Genomic DNA, 22096 nt, shown 5'->3' on the forward strand with positions numbered 1-22096 from the left:
TGCCAGAGGGAATGGAGGAATCCTTGCTTATTGGATGTGTTCTTCAGTGGAGATGAGTTAAGGATCTTCCACTGAGCACTTACCTTGTGATATTGTCGAATAAATGAGATGAAGCACTAGAGGCATTAGCTGCCCCAGCTAAGTATGAGATAAGGGCTTGACAAAACTTATTATTTACCTTATTATATTGGTTAAGTCACTTTCCCTGTAAAGTATGAGTGCTTCTCTGAAATAAACTCCCACATGCTTCTGAGAAAAATAATACTCCTTTAGATCGGCGGAACTTGGAGACAGATTTTGGAGTATCTGAGGCTGTGCTAGTGCATTGATCTCTCATGTCCATTGATGCAGGTACAGAAGAGAGAGTGATTGTGCCCACTCTACATAAGGCAGGTGAGACCCAGAGACTCACAGGCACTTGCCTAAGATCTACAGGAAGGTTGAAAGCAGGACCCCAGAGAGCATCAAATCCTTTCCTCTTTTGTTATTTCCCATTCCCTGAACCTGCTTTTAGTACACATTTCGCTGCTGCTTCTCACCTTTCTAACTTTGGAAGTAGTGTAAGTAGGTAATGGCGTAAAAAGATGGATAGAAACAGATCCTCCCTCGCAATAATGGAAGGGCAAGAGAGGGTTAATTTGCAGCACTCACAAGGACCCTTCAGCAGACCTCTGTCCTTCAGCATGAAACATTTCAGCCAACCTTGAGTCTTAACACCTCAGGCTATGTTACTGGCATCTCCCAGGCCCATAGAGTGGCAGCAGAGTGGAGAAAAGGCTCCCCTTGCTTGGCGGCAACTGAGCCATTACAAAGGAGGACTCAGAAGAGTTACTAGCGATGTTGACTTTGGGGAAGTAATTTTATATCCCTCAGCCTCAATTAACTGGGAACATAGCTTTCCATCTGTCTTTCAGGGCTGTTTTGAAAATGCATTTTTAAGCCTATGGGAAAGGCTTAGGGAAAACAGGAAATCTTAAGGGAATGGGACATGATGTTCTCCTTAAGTGGAGATGCACAGGACTTCACTGAGATTACTATTACTGTTATTATTGGCCAACATTCATACACCATGCTCTTCAATTTAGTAATAAAAACAGCCATCTGTGGTAGATGATAACATTAGTATCCTCCTATTATAGGGATAAGGCAAAACTAAAGCAAAACAATGTCCACAGAGCTCAGAAAAGCCACTTGAGTTCTTTTGGTCTGGAGGAGGAAATGCACATCCCTCTTCCTTGATACTCATTGTTATCAGAAGGTTCCTGATGTTCTATTAGTTCCAGAAACAGAAATACCTGCTAGCTGAGGCCTGGGGAGACCTTTCCCACCTGCTGTGGGGTAAAGCCCAAGATCTGCTCCCTGTGATTGGAGCTGCGCCAGAGTCCCCAAGCCTCCATCACCTCTCGATTAAATTACTGCAGCACATCTGTATTTTCTGTAATGCTGCAATATGCCAGGAGTTTGAGCCATCAGGCAACTTAATATATTTCCCTCTAAAGGAAAGAACACATACATTTGAAGCAAGTTATACCTACAATTTCTCAACAGAGACATGCATATGGGTCAATGTCTCACAACATGAATAAATGCAAAAGGCTCACACTGACCTGCACTGTTGTTGGTATTGTAATTCATGAGGCCTTTTGCTATAACTAGGGAGTGCCGTTGTGTGTAACCAAAGAGGATGTGAGGTTGCAGGATGCAAGAGACACTGCAAGTCCCCAAGGTCAGGATTTTACAAAAACTCTTCTCCTACAAATGAAAGGAGCCCTGTACTTGTCAACCTGTTTGTTTATTTGATTTTCTCCAGCCAACAAGCTCATTCTGGTTAAGATCCAATAGCAGTTATTCACTCATTCATTCACTCATTAAATTCATACATTTATGAAATATCTGCAGTGTCACTATAGAGTCCCTTTCCCTATCAATCACTATAAAGCCTAGTAGAAGAAAAAAGATAAAATCACACTGCAAAGAGAAAAATAGCAGGGTGAAGGACAGAGTGCTGAAGTAGCATTTGGAACCACCTCCCAGCTCAGTTTTAAAGATTAAGGGAAAAACTTCGAGGACTCATCACGTACATGTTGAGACTGGAAAGGTGAGCACCAAGACGCTAGATTGAGAGACATGTTCAAGCAGAGGAAACGGCATATACAACATCTTAGAACCATGGTTCCCAAACTGTGTGCCAAGGTGCCCCAGGGTGCCAAAGTGGACCCACGGGGGCACCGCAGGATACTTTAAAACTTCTAGAGAAGTGCAGCAATTCTCAGCACATGCTGGACACAGCCTCAACTATTAGCTCGAGGTAGTTCACAGTTTCAACATTAGAATGCACTAATTCCTTTGGTGGCTGTATTTAAACACAGCTGAATTTTCAGAACTTGCTATGATAAAAGGCAATAACTGCATGGAAATCAGTGTGCAACGCCTGTCCAATCTGATTCCAGAGTTTGAAAAATTGTACAGTGCCCAACAGGTCCATACATCCCATAAGCAAATAAATGTGGATAAGAGTGAAATACTGGTATTTTTCCCTTCAATTTATATGTATTCTTTTTTTCAGACAGCTACTAAGTTGTTAGGACATAAATGCTTAATAACAAAATAGGTATTTCATTTTACCTATGGGTGCTGTGAAAAAATGACTGAGATGCCAAAGGCACCAAAAAATGAGAAAATGTGAGATCCTATGGTTGGAGATCAGAGGGAGTAGAGCTTCCAGTGAACATAAAATACTGTGATCGGACTCAAGCCCTGGTCGAAGTGGGGACCAGTGAAAGAAAATGCTGGAAAGACAAGTGGATCAGATTCCAGAGGGCCTTCTAGGCACACCAAAAAACTTGGATCTTTATCCTGAGGCCAGGGGGAGCTAAAAAAGAGTTGTTCTCTAAACCTCCCTGCTGCAGGAAGTACACCACCACCTGAGTTTTACTGGATTTCCCCAGTTCCCAGAATGGCTACATTTCACCATCTATCATGCAGATACCACACTGTTGAGTCCATACTGAATGAGATGAAAGCCATCATGAGATGTCTAGAGAATGGCCTGTAATTACACCTAAACACTGAACCAAAGTAAATACTATACGTAAAGTGTAAAATGCTTTATGAAGAAAAGTTATTACCTAGCATTCACGTATGTGTGTTTCATACTCTACAATTAGTCAATCTACAGCAAAGTTGAGTCCTGCCTCAAACCCTCAAGCTGTTAATGTTCCCTTTCCTGGTTCCATATTATTACCAAAGCTTATGCTAGATAGAGCTAGAACCACTCATTCTCTAATCCCTAGCACAACATTTGGCTATGAAGAGAAAGAGCTATATGGTGAAATCTGAAATGCTTAACTTCACGATGCAATATGTTCGGCATGCAGAATCAACGTTATGTTGTCCTTTCTCTTAAGCATCGTTTAAGATTTTTAACCCATCTATGCCTAGTGTTCCATTATTGGAACACTAAGCATGTGGGAGTTATTGATATCCTACCGTTCAAGGTCATTGCCAAGGTCTGATTGCAAAAATTCAAAAAATTGCAACCTCCAGCATAAATGGATTAAGAATGGTGGCCATTCTTGTCTGTATGTGTGATATGCTTGACAATAAAGAATACTGACAATTCATCTCCTAAAACATTTTACATGAAGATGTTTTACCTTTCAAATGTTATGTTTAGGAGACATTTCTTACCACGCATAAAAAATATTTATCAATCTTAAGCTACACTTGCTCTATCAGCCAATTTATCAGGCAGTTCCAAAAGTTAGGAACCAGCTACATATTAGGTAATAAAAAAATCATCATGTACACCCCTGGGTTTTAGAAAGAAGAAGACCTACGAAGAGAGATGTTATAAAGCCTGTCCCAGCTAAGCACAGAAGAGGAGACAGGTACCCACGTGTCTCTCACGCTCTTTCTTATACTAGACAGAAAATGGTCAGAGGACCAGAGACTTTGGCCACTCACAACACCTCCCTCAGAAAAACCAAAAATTGCAGCAAGAAAAGCTATCCCATCTATTAACCCTTCCACCTCATTCCTGAGGTTTCAGTGAAGAGTGAGCTCTAGCAGAGCAACAAGCCTAACCTCTTGCCCCCACTTCCTTCCTAGGGAAGAGGAGTGACATCTGATTGCCAAGTCTGTGAGAAAGACTTTCCTGCTTCCATGCTCAGCCAGCCCTGCTCTCCTGTTCTTCCAGGGTCTGTCTGCCTGTAGACAGTATGTGCCATGTGTTCCTAGGAGAGGACTTGATACTGTTTGCTATGCTCCTGACCAATTTGGGTGAGGAAGTAAGTCTATCTGGTTGAGATACATTCTCTAAATTGTTGGAACAAAAAGTAATATTTTGATCTCTTTCTGCCTGGTCCTGTGTCTCTCAGTCTGTTCTCATTGCTGACATGTAAAAACTCAATGCTAGAAATAAGCTTAAGAACCAAAGGAGTTGGTAGAGAAGTAGATTTAAAATACCCCAAATCATTTGCATTTCATAAATATCTATACGGCACCTATTATGTGCAAGACAATATGCCAGGTGCTGAAGACAGTTGGTGAAGAAGGCAGATATGGTCTCTACCTGTGTGTTCTTTACAGCTCATCAGGAAGACAATCGATTGCCCAAATAATTATTTAGTTACACTGTGGTAAGTACAGGGTGCTCTGAGAGATTGTATCAAGATGCTTTGTGTTGGTCGGGTGTAGTGGCTCACACCTGTAATCCCAGCACTTTGGGAGGCTGAGGCAGGCAGATCACGAGGTCAGGAGTTTGAGACCAGCCTGGCCAACATGGTGAAACCCCATCTCTACTAAAAATACAAAAAAATTAGCCAGGCATGGTGGCGGGTGCCTGTAATCCCAGCTACTCGGGAGTCTGAAGCAGGAGAATTGCTTGAACCTGAGAGACGGAGGTTGCAGGGAGCAGAGATCATGCCACTGCACTCCAGCCTAGACAACAAGAGTGAAAATTCTGTCTCAAAAAAAATTCTCTGTGTTGGTAAATGGCCCCACCAGTTGAATAAGCCTGACCCACAACCTCCCTTGACGCTGTACTCTTCCATGCTGCCAACTGCACCACAGCTAATTCATCCCCTCTCACCTCTCAGATCCATCTCCACCCACTACTCCACATCCCAAACTCTCAGCAGGTCTCTCTGTCTGACAGCTGCAACAGCTTGCCAGCTGATCCCCTTGCATCCATTCTTGTCAAAAAAATTATTAATCGTGGTAAAATATTACGTATATTTTACGTATTACGTATTACGTATAACTTTATGTTACGTACATAAAGTTGACCATCTTTACCATTTGAAGTGTACAGCTCAGTAGCATGAAGCACATTTACACTGCTGTGCAGCCATCATCACTATCCATCTCCAGAACTTTTTCATCTTGTAAAACACAAACTCCAGACCCATGAAATAACTCCCCATTCTTTTTTATTTTTATTTTTATTTTGAGACAGAGTCTTGCTCTGTCGTCCAGGCTGGAGTGCGGTGGCGCAATCTCGGCTCACTGCAGCCTCTGCTTCCTGGGTTCTAGGACTCTCCTGCCTCAGCCTCCTGGGTTACATGACCACGCCCAGCTAATTTTGTGTGTTGTGTGTGTATTTTTAGTAGATACGGGGTTTCGCCATGTCGGCCAGGCTGGTCTTGAACTCCTGACCTCATGTGATCCACCTGCCTGGGTTACACGACCACGCCCAGCTAATTTTGTGTGTTGTGTATTTTTAGTAGAGATGGGGTTTCGCCATGTTGGCCAGGCTGGTCTTGAACTCCTGACCTCATGTGATCCACCTGCCTCAGCCTCCCAAAGTGCTGGGATTACAGGTGTGAGCCACTGCACCCCGCTAATTTTTTTTATTTTTAGTAGAGACGGGTTTTGCCATGTTGGCCACACTGGTCTCGAGCTCCTGACCTCATGTGATCTACCTGCCTCGGCCTCCCAAAGTGCTGGGATTATAGGTGTGAACCACCACACCCAGCCAACTTCCCATTCTTCCCTCCCCCAAGCCCCTGGTGGCCACCATTCCACTTTCTGTTGCTCTGACTTTGACAACTCTAGGAACCTCACATAAATAGAATCATATAGTCTTTACTTGTTTATTACTGGCTTATTTCACCTACTATCATGTCCTTAACTGGAATCCACTCTTGCCTCCCAATCTATTCTCTGCACAGCGGGAGCTGTTCAAAATGCCAATCTGATCTTGTCAGCCCTCCTTGCAGCTTTAGTTTCTCAAAAGACTAAGGCGAAACTCTTTTGCATGACTCAAGGCCGTGCATGCTCAGCTGACAGTGACTTCCCAGCATGGCACTCCCACTCTCAGTGCCCCAGGTATGGCAAACTGTCTCATCCATCTCTCCCACTGCCAGGCCTTTGCATGCCATTCCCACTGCATGGATCACTCTTCCAGGATCTCTGTCTACGCACTCCCATTGATCCTTCAGATAAAGGCCCATGGTCCTCAACCTCAGGAAAGTCTCCCCTGAAATCCCCAACACGGCCAATTTGTTGACTTCATGAGCTGTCTTGGCAGCATGGCTTTCTCCTCTGTGGAGCTCAATTGCAGTGATATCACAATCTATCTGTATGCTTGCATGCTTGCCATACCTCTCTCTTCTGCTGAGTGCAGAAGTTTCAAATGAGGAGAGGGAGTGTATGTTTTAAATTTCCATTCTATCTGCAATATCCAGCATATAGTAGGGGCTCAGAAAAAAAAAAGTTTGTTTGCTTAAAAATGAACCCAAGAGGCCAGGCGCGGTGACTCATGCCTGTAGTCCCAGCACTTTGGGAGCCCGAGGCAGGTGGATCACCTGAGGTCGAATGTTCGAGATCATCCTGACCAACATGGCGAAATCCCGCCTCTATCAAAAATACAAAAAATTAGCTGGGCATGGTGGCACATGCCTGTAATTCCAGCTACTCAGGAGGCTGAGGCAGCAGAATCGCCTAAACCCGGGAGGCAGAGGTTGCGGTGAGCCAAGATTGCGCCATTGCCCTCCAGCCTGGGCGACAAGAGTGAAACTCCATCAAAACAAACAAACAAACAAACAAAAAAAAGAACACAAGAGCAGAACCTGACCAAGACTCGTTCAGGAAAGGCATGCCTGAGAAAGTGAGATTCGATCCAAGAACTGAAGAACAAGAGGGAATGAATAAGAAGAGAATAACTGGGAAGTAGGGCATAGACTGTGGCAGAGCAGCACATATCTCAGATTGGACAGGTATAAAAGCCGTGGGGTAGGAAAAAGGTTGATGTACTTGGGAAACAAAAAACAACAAAATAAGACAAAACAAAGGCCAGTGTGGGTGAAACAGGGTGAACAAGGAGATCCAGCGGTGAGCTGCCTGACCTAATGACAATGGCAAATTGGTTCTCTCTGGAGACTTCTGGTTCAAGGAAGTTCTATTATACCTGGTACCACAATTTTGAGTCACCTGCCAAAGGAATTGTCTCTAAATAACTCTCCAATAACCACTCCCCTCACAAAAGGCGTTTACGACCCAAACTGCTTTATAGGTATCTTCTCAGTTAATCCCTTCAACAGCCTCTACAGTTGGTGTTCACTCCAATTTAGGGGACAGCATATTAAAAGTAAGACAAGTTAAATAATTGGAAAGTTAAATAATTGGCCCAAGGTCATTCAGCTGGTAAGTGAAAGGGCCTCAGGTGTGAACAAAAATCTGTCTCCAAAATCCACGATATTTTCACCAAACCATAGCTCTTACAAAGCCTGGAGGTTTTCTTTTCTTTTTTTTTTTTTTAAGTACTTATTTAAATTCTTGTTCCAAAGAGAGTTCTATGTTTTTATGCTTTAAAGGCACTAGCAGTACAAGTTGTAGAGTGATATTTTAGTAACAAAACATATTTTTGCACAAAACATCAAAAAGTGGCTTATGCAGATTCACTGCTCACTATACCGGCTGCAGAGACTTAGGTCACAGCTTGAGTTTACCCTAAAGAGACCAAATTCTGGAGATGAAACTGGACAATGAGAAGCCAGTCAGCAGCAGGTGGGAGAATCCTCTGAGAGTTGTCACCAACCACATCAAATTATTTGCACATGAGAGAATACGTCCAGCAGGTTAAACCTACACATCATATGTTACAGATTCAATGGCAAAAAAAAAAAAAAAAAAAAAGCTGGCTGGTTAAAAGCATTTTATAACAATAGTGATAGATAACTGAGGATGACATAAAATATACCAGACTTCTAAGTGAAAAGCCAAAATACATATCAAAGACCAAGAAACCTATACAATAAAATAAAAAGCTAAATCTACAATATGTGCCATCAGCAGGTACAGGAAAAGAAAAACACCACCAACAAAAAAAAAAATAAGAAAATCAACAATAATAAACAACATGTATATTAGAAGAACATTGTATTAATTCTCATCAAGACTGTAAGATCCTTGAACAGGGGTTGGCAAACTTTTCCTACAAAGGTCTAAATACTAAATATTTTAGACTTTGTGGGCCAAAATACTCAGTGGTGCCACTGTAGCTTGAAAGTGGCCACCAGAGATAGAGACATGGTTCTGTTTCAATAGAAGTGTATTTACAGACACATGTAGAGAGCAAGATTTAACCTGCAGGCCAGAATTTGGCAACCTGTCCTTAAAGGTCAAGAAGAAGACCTCTCAGATTCTTCAAAGCAATAAGATAGAGCTTCAATATCACAAAAGAAGGAAAATTAAAATGTTTCCAAAAGTTTTACTTTTCATAAAACCCTATGTTGTAAAGCAAATATCATTTATCCTCACTCTACAGAAGAAAAAATCGACGGCTCAGAGACCTTCGACCATTTGCACAGGGCCAGCCAGCTCACAAGTGGCAGGGCCAGCATTAGAACCCAGGTGTGTTGATGTGTTAATGCTCAGGTTCTTCTCACCATCCCCTGCAGCTAATTGCTTAATAAATGAGAAACAATTCCTTAGTGAAAAAGACGGGGGAGGATAATAAAATGATTCTCAAGATGTAACAGCTCCTAGTGTGATTCAGTCCACAGTCTTTCAGGAGTTAAAAAAAAAAGAAAAACTCACTGGAACTGGCCCAAGGAAAAAGGACAGTTTAACATAAACACATAAACAATGGAACTAGTAGAGGAACAAAGTATTCTGATTCTTGCAGGAACTGGAAACCCACTGGAAATTACGACAGTTATCTCTCCATATTTATCTCTGTCTCTTCCATCTATCTCCCCCTTACCCCTCCCTCACTGTCTCCATATTTTTTCTCCATCACTGTTTATCTCTTCTCTCCTTCTTTCTCCTTCTCTCTTCTCTCCCTGTGGCCCACCATGGCCCTCAGTCAGAAGCCTAAGGGTTTCTCACTCGTGCTTTATCTGGGGTTTGCAGCATTCTCTCTTTTCTACCAGCTGATAAATTCTTTTGCCCAAGGGTGCCTGCCTCTCCAGTCGACATGGGAACAAGGATGCCTGCCAAAGTGGTACCATTGCCCTGAGTCAGCCTCTCCTGGTCCAGACCAACAGCTTACACCCTGTTTGTCTGTCCAAATTCTTGAGACCCAATTAGTCACATGTGAGCACAAGAGTTAGCTAGGCGTGGGTTATAGGTACAATCTTAGTCCAGTTATGGCCAAAGATGGAACGTGGTCCTCCAGTACCAGACATATTTCAGAATGCAGGAGCTAGAGACAAAGTCAATTCTTGACAGGTGGGCACACACCTCAAGGTGTCTAATATCAGGAAAAGTGAGAGGACGACTGGGATCTACAATATGAGAAAACCAGCAGACAGATCAGAGGAACAGAAACCAACTGGAATAAAAAACGCATTTGTAAAATTTATGTAAAAGAAGTGGGACGTATTTACTCAATTCAGAAAGAATCTGGAGAGCTCAAAAAGAGACCAAATAAGAGTGACAGTCATATAGATGAGAAATCCAGTATGTAAAACTACAATATTATGCATGTGGAAAGGGTTCTTATTTTACGTAAAGGGATACTATTTCCACAGCTGCGGAAAGCTGCTTTTTATCCCTACAAAGGACAGCGTGAGAAGGAACAATACCTCGAGCTGGGCCCTCCTCTTTGACTTAAAGAATTTGACCATATATTCTAATATAGGTTGCTAATGGATACCATGAAATATCTAAAGTAACACAGACAACCTAGTATAAACCACCACCTAAATGCATACACAAAACATTTGGGGGAGGAGGGGTGACTGACATTGCAAAGAATTCCTCACTTTACATAAAAGTGCACTAGGAAGATGCTAGAATAGGAAGCCTCATTATTGTCTTTAATTTCTCCATTCTAGTGGTTCTTAGGAGACGAGAAGATAAACCTCAGCTCAAGTTCTATTTTCAGCACTGGCACTAGCAGCTAATTCTCTCTTTCCTGCTTCTCCAAGCTGACCCAGATCTCTCAGCATTTCTTAATGACATTCAGAGATCTGAGGAGAGTGTGGGTAAGATGACACACCCTCCACCAATGAGAGCAGAGCGCACCATGGGACAGAACCCTGCATGACTACCATGAGGAAGAGGCGCATCTGCGACCGTTTTGCCATGCGATGGTCAAGACACTGTGCTGGGAACCGAAGTACATTGCCCATCCACTTTCCCTGATGCGCATCTAACGAAATAGTTGATCACTACAGAAATAGTGCCAGTGCATTAGGACAGCGATGCTTAACCCTGAGTGTGTAGCAGAATTAACCTTAGAGCTTTGTATAAAAAATAGATAGCAAGCCCGGATCCCTTCAATTCAGCAGGCAGTGGTGGGGACCCCAGAATCGGCCACCTGCAGAACTCTCCAGATAGTATTTTTTGTTTAACATCTATCTCTGCCATTAAAATAAAAGCTTCTGAAGATCAGGAAGTCTGTTTATTTTGGTCATCCCCTTATTCTCAGTATCTAGAACAGTGCCTGACTCAAGCACTCAGATATTCAATCAATGAACAATGAATGTATAAATCAATCACCTATGTGCCAGACACTTTGCTCCTTACAGAGCGTTATGGATTTAATTGTGTCCCACCCCTAAAATTTATATGTTGAAGTACTAAGCCCCAGCACCTTAGAATGTGACCTTATTTGGAAATAAGGCTGTTGAAGACATAACTGGTTCAGATGAGTTCATACTGGAGTAGAAATGTCCACGAATCCATTATAACCAATGTTCTTATATAAAGGGGAAATTTGGGGACAGACACACACACGCGCACACACACACACACACGCACACACACGAAGAATGCCTTGTGAAGACTTGGAGTCATGCTGCCACAAGCCAAAGAACTATCAGAAGTTAGGAGAAAGGCCAGGTACGGTGGTTCACACCTGTAATCCCAAACTTTGGGAGGTCGAGGCAGGTGGATTGCATGAGGTCAGGAGTTCGAGACCAGCCTGGCCAACATGATAAAACCCTGTCTCTACCAAAAGTACAAAAATTAGCCAGGTGTGATGGCAGGCTCCTGTAATCTCAGCTATTCGGGAGGCTGAGGCAGGAGAATTGCTTGAACCCGGGAGGCGCAGGTTGCAGTGAGCCGAGATCGTGCCACTGCACTCCAGCCTGGGCAACAAGAGCGAAACTCTGTCTCAAAAAACAAACAAACAAAAGAAAAAAAGAAGTTAGGAGAGAGGCCTGGCACAGATCCTTCCCTGGCATCTCCAGAAGGAGTATGTTTTAGCCAATACCTTGATTTTGGACTTCTAGCTTCCACAAGCGTGACACAATCAATTTCTTTTGTTTCAGTCATCCAGTTTGTGGTACTTTATTACGGCAGCTGTGGGGACTTCAAATGGAGGGGATCACATTCCAGTCTAAAGTGGCTCATGGCCCTGACTTGTTCCACTCAAAACAATGTGCTTCAGGTCATGCATCCAGTTTTAAACACAGAGTTCCCTTGGAGTCTGTGAACACTGATGAAGGGCCCTAAGTAATGGCAGTAAGTGGAGAAGTAAGCGAGATGGTCCATTCCAGGGAAAACACATTCAGAAACAATGCAGAGGTACAGGTGTGTGTATGACAAAATCAGTCCATGGTCTACGCCTGAACTTTTCTAACTCCAGAATGGGGCTCGGGGCGGGTGCAGAAGAGACTTTTGATGCACAAATTTGTATTGATCAGGCTTTATTTTTACAATAACTACTGACAGAGAGCAGATCTCACTCTATCCATATCAAACCTTTGGGAGATTTCTAACTCCAGAATGGGGTGGGGGGCAGAAGAGACCTTTGATGCACAAATTTGTATTGATCAGCCTTTATTTTTACAATAACTACTGGCTGAGAGCAGATCTCACTCTGTCCATATCAAACCTTTGGGAAGGTCGTGAAAAACAACCTCAACAGTTGCACCATCTTCCTGGTTTCCAATGAACAGACTGTTAGCTTTTGGAGAGGGTGAAGGCCGCCCATGAGTGTGAAAGATGCAGATTATTCCTGCGTCTAACAAAGAGAATCTTGACTTTCAGATGTCTCATTGAGACATTATCCACAAGGCAAGTCATTATTTCAACTCAGATGTCTTCTCAGAATACCCCCTTATCATCTGCTTTAGGAAAAAAAAGAAAAAAACTAAAAAGATTATGTTGTGGGAAATGTCATCTGCCTGTTATGCAGAAGTGAAATTGAAGTGTTCTTTGTGTTAAATGTGACAATCATCACACTTGAAATCCAGAGTATAAATGTTACTAATACCCTCTGCAATCACCCACCCAGTTATCAGCTGGAGGAGGCTGCAAAGACAGATTCAGGTTTCTTAATTTCGCCACTTATTTTTTTCTTGTTAATTTAAAAATATCACAGTGTTTTAATTGCACTCAATTTAATGTACTATACCTGCCAGTTCCAACACACTTCATTATTTATATTGCTAGGAAAGCACTTAAAAATCAAATTGCATAATTTGTACTTGTACATCTTTAAGGTAGATTTATATCTGAAATTGTCAAATAGCTGGGGCCGTATTGCTCTGAATATTAAATTTTAACAAGTTGTCACCCCAAAACATTTGCAGGGGATGATGTGAATGGGCCATTAGTTATTTGTGTAGAAAGTTATTAAAACAGGCATTGAAATGTTAGTTCGTACTTTCAGTTGTTAGGAGCAAGGAGTCAAGGGCCCAACTACCAGGGTTCACGTCCCAGGTCTGCTATTTATTAACCCTGTATCCTTAGGTTCATGACTTAAGATTTCTGGGCCTCATCGTACTCTTCTGTTAAATAGAATACTAACAACATCTACCTCATACAGTTATAGCGAAGATTAAAACAGATAACATGCATAAAGTTCTCAGAACAGTACCTGGCACATGAGAAGCAAAATTTAAGCACTTGCTAGAATAAGTATTTCCTATACTATTAAAGATCACCATCATTTGCACAATAACAATAATCAGTCTCCCACTCTATATTAGTCTGATTTAATCCACCAGATCTCTCCAAAATTTCTCTTTATCAATGCTACGTCTCAAATGCAATAGTGGCTGGGGTTTCTGTGTTTTCTAAAAGTGTTTGCTAATTTGCAATTTTTACTTTGATAATTATCTTTTTAAAAATGTACAGAGGCACATTCAGGGTCATCTGGACAGTCATCTTTTAGCGGAGCCCAATGTCACAGCCCACTTTTACACCTAAGTCTATGCTCATGCTAGCCCCAGGTTGTACCCACTACCTTAACTGCCCCAGGCTGATCAGAAGATAACAGGAAAAGGCTAGATACCTAAATGATGCACTTCTACCATGCAAAGACCAAGAATCTGACGCAAAGTGGTTGGGTGCTCTCTGGTTGGAAATAAATATGAGCCATGGTGTGGTGCGTGGACACTGCAAATTCCATGGCAAAGTGATCCACACCATATTAACACAGCATCACCTGACACGTTAACGTGCTCATAACTTAAACTTTGTTAGTTTTATAGTTTTGTTAGAATTTATTATATAAATCTGTTGTACTCCTCCAGTTCATGCAGGCTCTCTCTATACAGAGGCTGCACCAAATTGCACATTTAAGTAACATTAAAATGAAAAGAATTGACGTTAACACAGTGGTCTGTGAAAATTGTACCTTGGGATGGCAAGATACTAAATTGAAGAAATTATGTCCAAATGACCTGTGGTCTGGCCCTGGCCTCCTTCTCCCACCCTTCCCACTTCTTCTCCTGCACCAGGACACCCCAGGCTGTTCCCTGTCACCCAGGCTGCTGCCATTGCCCCCAAATGGGAAATTTTTACTCAACTCTCAAGTCCCCCTCATCATAAATCCATGAGAAATCTTCCTGACTCCTGCTGGTGGACATTAGCACTTCCTGACTGGTTCCTCTGCCCTCATACCATCTTCCATTTCGGCAACTCTTTCATTGTATGAAATCCTTTATCATCACATCTAAGCTCTTGGGAAATAGTAGGTACTCTGAAATCAGGAACCATGAATCTTTGAATTACTGGATCTCTAGTAACACACACAGTGGCTGGCATAGAGTAAAAACTTGGTACAAATATGTTTGCAAGTATATGACCCACTGTGAGCCAGGCACTCTGCTGTGAGCTTGCTGCTATGTTATCTGAACCCAGAGGAAAACCAGAGACATATGGTTTTATTTTACTGAGGCTCAGGCCCAAGGCCATACCAATGGTACGGAACAAAGCCAGTGGTCCCATCCCAACTTTGCCGGCTCCAACCCACTTCAGGTTAGTAATGAAAACAATGATGATGGCAAAGACAAAGATGATGATCGAAATGATAATGGGTAACATATACTGATGGTCTCCTATATGATAAGAATTGTTCTAGCCATTTTGTGCTCTTAATTTATTTTATAACACCATAAGATATATGATGTAATCTGTCATGGTAATAAATTGACTTGACTGGGCTACAGGGTGCCCAGACATTTGGTCAAACATTATTCTGGGTGTGCCTGTGAGAGTACTTCTGGATGAGATTAACATTTGATTTGGTAGAATGAATAAAGAAGATTGCCCTCCCTAACGGGGAGGGGCTTCATCCAATCAATTGAAGATCTGAGTAGAATAAAAAGGCTGAGTAAAAAGAAACTGCCTGTCTGACAGCTGAGCTGGGACACTGGTCTTTTCTTGCCTTTAAACTTGAACAGAAATATAGCTGTGGGTTTTGAGTCTGTTGGCTTTCAGACTGGAACTATATCATTGGCTCTCCTGGGTCTCCAGCTTTGCTGACTGAAGATCTTGGGACTTCTCAGCCTCCATAATTAAATGAGCCAATTCCTTACAATAAATCTCTTTATATATTATATATAACAGAATCAACAGGATGGATGGATGGAAGACGGAAGGATGGACAAATAGACAGACAGATGATAGGTAGAGATAGAGGAAAACTGAGGAACAGAATGGTTAGGCAGGCAGACAGACAGAGAGACAGACAGACGATAGACAGACAAGATAGATGGAGATAGAGGAAAACTGAGGAATAGAATGGTTAGGCAATATACCCAAAGTCACATAGTTACTAAATGACAGAGATACTTTCTGAACTCTGCCAGTCAGGGTCCATGCCTTCTCTTCCCAGTAAGTTGACTATACAACACCAAGAAAACAGAGTATACTCTCTCTGGAGCCCCTGATGAAAAGCCCAGCCTGGGTCCAGAAGTACTAGAATGGAGCTGGGGGTTTACTGTAGGTAAAGCGCCACCAGAGTCTGGTCCATGGCAGCTATCTCAGCATCACCAGTGGTTGTAGTAATAGCAGCAAGACGGCCCTCACTGGAAGACTGTCCTTTGGCATGACAGCCAGGAGGGTGGGAAGGTGCGGAGAGTAAACCATTCTGAGATACTAACAGTTTTGTAGTGAGCTGCTCTTTAATAAGACACGAGGCAAGATTTAGTACCGAACGTGCTTGCTCTTAAGTCAGCAACATCAGAAATCATTGCACGTTGTACACCCGGTGAATGTGGAATGTGTTTGGGGAAGGAACGCTGTTGTGTGACTGGAATCCCTTCTCTATGTCATCCACTCCCTTCTCTGCCCTGGCTCCCCACCACCAACACCTTGGTAACAAATTTACGTAAGAGAAACATGACACAATTATCAAGGCCAACGGGAGTGCAAGGACCTAGAGAAGGGCCTCAGCCTCGGGCTACCCATGTGATTTATACCCTTCGCACCTCTGGCTTCCACAGGCCCTGATCTGCCCCCGAGAAACAAGACGGATAGAAGAGAAAATCCCATAGAGGTCACCCTGAGAACCTTTCCTTTGAGAATGAATCTGGTATTTCACTGATCTCCTGAGTCGCGCTGCCTATTAACAAAGGGATGGCCCATTTAGGGACAGTTATTGGTTGCCTGTAACTCCATGAGGAACTGAGGAAATTGAGAACCTAGCTCCGTAGAGGCCACTGTGTGCATAATGATAAGTTCCTCACTAGGACATGCAAGGATGAAGAAAAATATCGCCAAGCCAGCCAGGGTGGAGCTAAGAAGCTGAGAACTCATTCTAAAGCTCATCCCGGGATGCCACCCAACCCCATGTGCTTCTTACAGCGATGGCCTTCCCTTTTTTCCATCAAAAAGGGGGTGTGTGGCCTAGGAATCTGCATTTTAACAAACCATAGTTGATTCAGATCAACTTCTTCACCCGCTTTTTCAACCAAGGTTGTTCACCTTTCATTTCACTTCTTCAAGGTGATGAATGATGTCTGCTGAGGCTCCATGACCATCGGTTTCATTCTGAGGATTTTCAGGTGTCTGGGGGGTGGAGCCACCAAGCACAGACCAATCCAAGCACTGCCAGCTCCTCACACCAGAGATTTCCCTTGAGATGAGATGGGATGGAAACACAGCCAATGGGAACCCATCCTAAACCACACACACAAGGAAAGGGCAAGAGCTTCAAGACAGTGACTGGGGCAGCTGGCATATGCTCTGGAGATGAGAAGAGGGTGGACAGAGGTAGTGTGATGGTGACCTGGAAACCCTGGGCACTGGATGAAGTGCTGAACAAATGCCAGGGGGTATTAATATACAAAAGAAATCCCAGCCATCCTGCCTGAAATGCTGAACAAAGCACTTCCTAGAGGCATCTAATAAAGCATGTACAAATGCCTAAAAACAGGAATGTGAGTGACATCAACCTGTAGTCAAACTTGCATCCCTAATATCCAAATTATAGAACCCAGTCATATTCCTTGGGAGCATGTTGGGGACAGGGTTTTCTCTTTGGCATAATTAAGGCAAAGTCCTACAGCATTTCCTAAAGCAGATACAAGAATAATGGCTTCTGAATCAACTGTGGTTTTGTTAAAATGCAGATTCCTAGGTTATGCCCCCTGTCTGACTGAACTAGAATCCTAGGCATGAGACTCAAGCATATGAATTATAAACAAATTTGCTAGGTATTTTTTATTTCCACTAAAGTCTGTGAACACCGCTCTATCAAGTTCTGGAATCAGAACTGGGTTCTAATTCTAGCATTTAGGATTGAGGCAGCTTTCCAAGATGCGCCCTCATCTAAACAATGTTCCCACTGAGAGCTGACTATAGGTCTGGGAGACACATGTGCCAACAAAACTTCAGGAAAGAAAGAAATAACCATGACACTATAAAGCAAATACAGTAGAATGTGTGTCACACTCTCCTTAGTCTTGATTTTCTTAGCTGTAAAATGTGGACCATCACTGCACAACCCCACCTGTTGTGAGGCTCAACCAAGAAGACAAACATGCAGAGCAATTAATTAGCAGAGAATCTGGCACAGGATAAGTGCTCAAAAGATGATGAATTCATTTATGGTAGTATTTATTGACTCATCTATCTATACAGAGTGCATATAAATTCACTGAGAGTTCAAAAAAATGCAGCAAGCCATGGCAAATTAAATCAGCCAACTCTCTTTCCTTGTGGGCACCTAAAGCTAACCCATCTAGAGATATGTGGGTTGGGCTCAGGCAAACAAGTGGCGACTTGGTGCACAGCTGACCGGGCCCTGAGATGCTCAATGTCCCTCCCTGTGAACTGGAGCTTAGGATTGGTTCTGTCTCACCGCCCTCTTTCCTTGGTGTACCCAATCCACTAACAACCCCTGGTTCGAACCCCTGTTCAAGACCAGGGGTTCGAGACCAGACTGGCCAACGTGGTGAAACCCTGTCTCTACTAAAGATACAAAAAATTAGCCAGGCCGTGGTGGTACGTGCCTGTAATCCCAGCTACTGGGAAGGCTGAGGCAGGAGAATCGCTTGAACCTGGGAGGCAGAGGTTGCAGTGAGCCGAGATCATGCCATTGCACTCCAGCCTGGGCAACAGGGCAAGACTCCATCTCAAAAAAAAAAAAAAAGAGAGAGAAAAATGATATGAATAACTAACAAGCTGCACAGGTATCACAACATACCCTCAAATCCAAACACTTCTCAACATGTCCATTTGGCCTATCATGGCCTAGACCAGCCATGCTTTGGTCTTGGGGACTATGGCGCCCTTCCCTTCCTGGCCTCCTGACTGCAGTTTTCCTTCCAGCCCAATGCTCTCTGCATAAAGCAGATCCCTGCTCTGAGCCCATCAATGTAGGGTTGCCAGATTTAGCAAACAAAAATATAGGATGTCCAATTATGTCCAAACTAAACAATTATCCATCGTTTATCTGAAATTCAAATTTAACAGGCTGTCTTCTATTTTATCTGGCAACCCCAATGCCAGTGGCTTCCCACTGCACTTGGAACAAAGCTCAATCTCCTTGCTAGCATCTGTGAGGCCCCCGATCATGGAAGCTGACCTAACTCTCTGTTCCCATCTCTTCCTCGTTGCTGTCCCTTGAACATGCCAAGCTTGTTCTGTCTTGAGGATCACTGCACTGGCTGCTCCTTCCATCTGGAATATTCTTCCCTCAGATCTTTGCTTGGCTTTCTGCTCCAAGATGACCACCTCTTCTTTTTTTTTTTTTTTTTTTTGTTTGGTAGAGATGGGGTTCCGCCACATTACCCAGGCTGGTCTCAAACTCCTGGCTTCAGGCAATCCTCCTGCCTTGGCCTCTCCAAGTGTTAGGATTACAGGCGTGTGCCACCGTGCATGGCCTCAAGCTGACCTCTTCAAAGAAGTCCTCTCTGACCTTCTAAAATCCTACTCTCCATCCGATGCCTCAGTCTCCATCCCTTTACCTTGCTGCTTTTTTTTTTTAAAACAATATTCATTACCAGCCGATAGAACTTGGTTCTTATCCATTTCTCTTACTGGAAACTAAGTATTATGAGGGCAAAGACTGCATCTGCCTTGGTCATTAACATATCCCCAGGGCTGAGAACAACAGGGAGCACAGAGTAGGCACGAAGCAGACATTTGTTGAATGAGTGAAGGTTCCAGGAGGCGTCGCATGTTCTTGAGAGCCACGCCAGAAGTTCTGCCAGGCTGACACACCCCAGCAGGTGTTATTGACTTCTCAGTTATGTCACGTGCTAGGGAAAGTGTGGAGAGATGGGAGGGGAAGAGGAGCGCTCGGGACCGATGCACCCACTCACATGGAAGACGGAAGAGGTGGGAGGTGGGAAGAGAACCTGCTGTTCACCAGGTAGGCCTGATGCCAACCTAAGTGCTACCCACTTAACAAGTAAAAATACCCAATACTAATATTTGTCCTATTCTTTATCTGACGGAGCCTCCACTCACCTTCTCTCTTGATGGTAAACATAATGCAATGTCATACCTACAGAGAACTTCCATATGCTTATTCCCTCCCTAGACCCAACACAACCTCACATGGAAGGTATTCCTGCCCTCATCTTCGTGGGGAGAAAGTCAAGGCTCAAAGAGGTGATGAAACTTATCCAAGATAACGCAGCCAGTAAGTAACAACGTCAGGATTTAAATGCAACAAAACAGAGATAATGAAATGCACCGACCCTGAAGCCAGGCTCCTTGGGATGAGATCCTACTCGAACGCTGTCTCTATCTCAACGTCCACCTATAAAGTAGAGGTGAGAAGAGTCCCTCCCTCACAGAGCTGTGGTCAAGATTAAATGGGTGAGTACTAACTTGCTGGAAAGAGTGCTAGCCCATAGGAAGCAGTAGGCTAAGTGTTCATCATTACTTTAAGCTCAGAGTGTCAGAGTCCAAATCCCCTGCAGGTTGCATTGTTTCTTTTTTCTTTTTTTGAGACGGAGTTTCACTCTTGTAACCCAGGCTGGAATGCAATGGTGCGATCTCGGCTCACTGCAACCTCTGCCTCCTGGGTTCAAGCAATTCTCCTGCCTCAGTCTCCCGAGTAGCTGGGATTACAGGCATGCACCATCACGCGCAGCTAATTTTGTATTTTTAGTAGAGATGGGGTTTCTCCATGTTGTTCATGTTGGTCTTGAACTCCCAACCTCAGGTCATCTGCCTGCCTTGGCCTCCCAAAGTGCTGGGATTATAGGTGTGAGCCACCGCACCCGGCCCTGCATTGTTTTGAACTCAGACTTCCAAAAGTCATGCACCTTCAGCCTCCTCCCCTGGCCGTATCATCCTTTCTCTCCAGATCTTGGTCTCCTTTGCAAGTGGAGGGATGGTCATAAAGCCTTCCTCCCTTGCTGGGCTGGTCATTAAGCCTCCTATCCTGACCAACTGTGCTGTCCATAATGTGTCTATTTCTTCCACTTCTGATTGGTAGGGCACACTGACTGGTCCCAGTGGGCCCACTCCACCTCCCTAATTTTTCCACCACTCCTGAACCTCCTTCAGTGACCTCCCCCAGCACTGGCCCTAGCTTTGAAAAGTTTTATGCCTTTCCTAAGCACACATCTAAATGTAAAAACACTACATTAAGCATCAAGCCCTGGTTTAGCGCTTCAGGCCAGTAAATTAAAAGTTATAGTTCCCACAGTAACCATCTCTCTTCCTACTATGCCCATATTTAGAACTGCGTGCTACTGCAAGGGCTGACAAATTTACTGTCTCTCTCTCTCTCTCCCCTCCTGTGTGTGTATGTGTGTGTGTGTGTGTGTGTACACACATGTGTGTCAGGCTGGCTAAGTTTATGAGGAGTGCAAAATCTCAGAACTTTCCTGACTCTGGTGAGGTTAAATTCTCAGCAGCAGTGGATGCTGCATAGTTGCTCAAGCAGGAAGAACTCCAGAGCACACCCTGATGAATGCCCAGGAAGCCGCATTCAGCGCACTTCCAGGGCTTGGTTTGGCCAATATCGTGACAGATAAAACACAGAGAGATGAGACAGACAGAGGTGACCGAAGGGAAAAACCAAACAGGCAAGGAGCAGGGTTAGGGGAGAAGTGATTTGGGGAGCGCAAAAGAAAGAGGCAAAAAGGAAACGGGTACTGGGAAGAAGGAATATATTGAGGAGTCCAAAAAGTAGAAATGACAGAAAGAAGAAGAGATAGGCAAAATGCTCAGAAGAAGGAAATGTAAAGAAAAAGGTGAGGTGGGGGAGAATTAAAATGGACAGAAGGTCACACCTGTAATGCCAGCACTTTGGGAGGCCGAGGTGGGTGGATCATGAGGTCAGGGGTTTGAGTCCAGCCTGGCCAACATTCTGAAAACCTGTCTCTACTAAAGATAAAAAAAATTATCCAGGCGTGGTGGTGGGTGCCTGTAATCCCAGCTACTCGGGAGGCTGAGGCAGAAGAATCGCTTGAACCTGGGAGGCGGAGGTTGCAGTGAGCTGAGATGGTGCCATCGCACTCCAGCCTGGGTGACAGGGCGAGACTCTGTTTCAAAAAAAAAAGGAGGGAAAAATGATATGAATAACTAATCTTGTAGATACTTATAATGTACATCTTTCACATTACACATTACAGAGCTTTCACTCCCACATGATCACTAGACATCCGTCCTCCATTCCTCTCATGCTGGCTGCTTCCATGGGGAAGCTCCGCAGGGTATGAAGGGTAAGAGAGGGTACTGTGTGGCCAGGCTGCCCTGAGTTGCCTGGGGCAAAAGAAAAAGGCAGAAAGGAAATGGAGACAGGAAGAGGGAATACAGAACCCAAAAAGTAGAAATGACAAAAAGAAAGAAAAGTTAGGCAAAATGAAGTAACAGCTTCGTGACCTTCAGCAAGCTGGTTAATGTTCTTAGACTTCAGTTTCCTCCTTTATAAACTGAAGATAATGGCCCCCATCTCATGGGCTGTCCTCAGGACTAACTAAGTATACCCATGAAGCACCAGTAA

The 22096-nt window shown here is 43.6% G+C and overlaps 1 protein-coding gene across 5 annotated transcripts in view; it reads right to left on the reverse strand.

Annotated features, from left to right (window-relative positions):
- LARGE1 (LARGE xylosyl- and glucuronyltransferase 1) overlaps positions 1-22096 on the reverse strand; it is an 852160-nt gene that overhangs the window by 594332 nt on the left and 235732 nt on the right. The gene's annotated exons all lie outside the window — the stretch shown is intronic.

This window comes from Pan paniscus, chromosome 23 (genome assembly GCF_029289425.2).
Source record: "Pan paniscus chromosome 23, NHGRI_mPanPan1-v2.0_pri, whole genome shotgun sequence".
NCBI lineage: Eukaryota > Metazoa > Chordata > Mammalia > Primates > Hominidae > Pan > Pan paniscus.